A 2780-nucleotide genomic window follows, 5' to 3' on the forward strand; every position below is an offset into this window, starting at 1 on the left:
TCTTCATAGGCAGAAACAAGAAGATGCTCTATTAGAAGTTATACTTCAAATACCTTTTCCAGGAGACAACTTACATACAGATTCTTTGCACACAAATGCCTGAGATGAGAGAGATAGGTGTAGAGTGCGACAGTCTTGACTATAGAGTCTCGAACCGCGATGCTGCAAGATCCGTCTTCGCCACATATCTCATATCATCCTTCCTTCTTTTAGCAAGCTTCTATCCTGACCGCGCTCATTACCCGTATCGTAGTCCCAGTCTGTAGCTGGCCTTCCATACCTCTTAGTCTTTTTAATGTGGCACCTTCTTCCTTCATCTCATTTTAGCAAGAGTTTCCTTTACTGACAAGAAAGAAAGGCCTCGCCCTGCTCGACGTTCGGCAGTTTCCGCGACTAGCTTCTACTTCTTCAATCAACTGGCTAGAGCGTACCTTTGAATCAATGAATGAATTATTAGTCATATGTTTAAGGACCCGGTTGGTCAAAGGAAAGGGGGTCAAGATTCCGGGATGAAGTCGAGTAACGCGTAGAGACTCACATAAGGTTACTTTGAGAAAGCGTGATACCATTACCCATCGTGCCCGACAAGTCGGTCCACTTGGAGCTGCATCCATACTCACCGTCCATGCATCGCCTCTCCAGGAGGTTAGGGTCGCCTATCCAAGATCTTCCTATTTCCAAGAAGATCCTGGCTCGACATGGTTTAGTATCAAGGGATTCCTATTCCTATATATATGAGCTCCTTGCAGTAATTTCAATCGATATCGTTATGGACCACTAATGGGACCTCGGCCAAAAGTATTCTTGCCTCTATCATTAGCTCGGTAGTCCCCATTTCGGTGTTTCAGCCACATTTCTGATGGCTCCTTAGTCTATGCGTGTCGTGAAGATTCTCGAAGAAACGGCTACTCCCTCGAAAAATGCGCCTTTGATCGTTAGGGATTCATTGCTCGTTCTACCTGCTATCGGCAAGGTGGCTAGCCTAATTTAATATTTAATTTAAATTTCTAATTTATAGAAAGGGGCTTTGTTTGTGCAATCTTCCTCGCAAGAGCATCTCACCCTCTGGGAGAACTCTGCGATCGCATGCCTCTAACTAAATGTCTCAACTGAGGTCGTGCACACAACCTTAAGTGCACAAGCTCCGGGGCTAGGCCTACTCCCATCCCTAGAGGAGCAGTATGAGGCGTAAGCTCCACGTACGCTTGAAGTCGAGCCTTCTCCAGACAATAGGCCTAGGGACCCATATGATGATTGGTTTAGGGTAGGACGCCGCCTACTATGGGCACTCAGTAGGGGATTAGTGCAGAGACCGTGATCCACAACAAAACTGACGGGATGGGACCTCACTCTTGACTTGGGAATGGAGACTGAAACATTGCATGTCACAAGAGCGAGGCGAGGGGAGATTCCCCACGCCAGTGGGATGCTGCGAGCCGGGCTTTGGAGAGGAGGCCTTGGTCAAGCCAAGTCACTCGGCGATGCAAACCCCGGCAACTCGATGAGAAGGCACCGGAAGCTGCTGCACACCCCTGCTCCAAAGGTGCCTGTAGCACGGGCCGACGACACGCAGAAAGTGACGACCCGGGAGCGGATTACCCACCGCCAGGTGGGACAGAGACACCCATCTCGAGGCACACATCACGACCCTCACAGGCAAGACCGAGTGAGACCTGAGCAGGTAACCTTATTGGGAGTCGAGGATCTATAATGCCAGCAGCCTCATATTCATCATTTTAAAGCTCGGGTAGTGGATCTCTTCTGCAACGATAAGCGAGCAGATTTTGACTCAGACAACCTAACGACTACATCCAATACCATGCCCACCGATACTCGACTCCTTCGCATATCATACCTTACCAGATAAAGAGCTGGTATAAAAAGGCTAATTACGTAGGGAGTGGATCTCCCTCCAGATGAAGGTATGTATATATGGTTCCCTTCAAACTATTTTCAGGAAAAGGAAAGGCCTCAAAGAATTGGACATCCGTAGGCAAGATCATCTTATTTAGGGCCTCGAGCCTCTCATCGAGAGGTCTTGTACTAGACTTCTAGTCTATGGCCCCGAGTCGATGATTCGAAAGTTCCTTCACATAATCTTGATTCACGCAGAAATAAAGGAATTTTATAACAACGAAACCGAGAGACCCGAATTCTCACCATGCACGGATATCACTCACTCCTAAATTTATTAAGTTTTAGATAGCGTATGAGTAGGCCCGACAAAACTGCACGCTTCTAGATGTCAAAAGAAATATGACCAATGGTGGTTCGAATGTATATACAAACATACACTTCTCACAATTATATAGTGCCCATAACTCTCCGATAAGTACCCAAAAGATTCATACATATTGAATTTCAATGGGAACTTCTCTTGAGCCAATGACACATTGATTTAGTTGCGCACAAAGGACTATCTAAATCGATTCTATTTTTGCCGATAAGCTCCAAGTGCATCATAGGAACTACAACAATACGTCGCTTTCATATACTTATACTTTTACTTATTAAAGTTACATGAACAACTATTTGATCCCCATCAAAGTCTGCATTGAAGCCTCTACAGAACTAATGGGTGTAAACAAATAACACGCCCTCTATTAAAATGGGTTTGGAAGGCATGTACGCCCAATCTAGGCAGGGGTGGGTGCTCTATTCAACATATAGGGATGCCTCTGCACAACTTCTTGAAGTATTTCCCATACAATCGGTTATTTTTCCGAATTTGACTTTTTAGAAACTCCCTTGTTAGAAAGCAACATGTTGTCTCGATTAGA

Source organism: Dioscorea cayenensis, chromosome 20 (genome assembly GCF_009730915.1).
Source record: "Dioscorea cayenensis subsp. rotundata cultivar TDr96_F1 chromosome 20, TDr96_F1_v2_PseudoChromosome.rev07_lg8_w22 25.fasta, whole genome shotgun sequence".
NCBI lineage: Eukaryota > Viridiplantae > Streptophyta > Magnoliopsida > Dioscoreales > Dioscoreaceae > Dioscorea > Dioscorea cayenensis.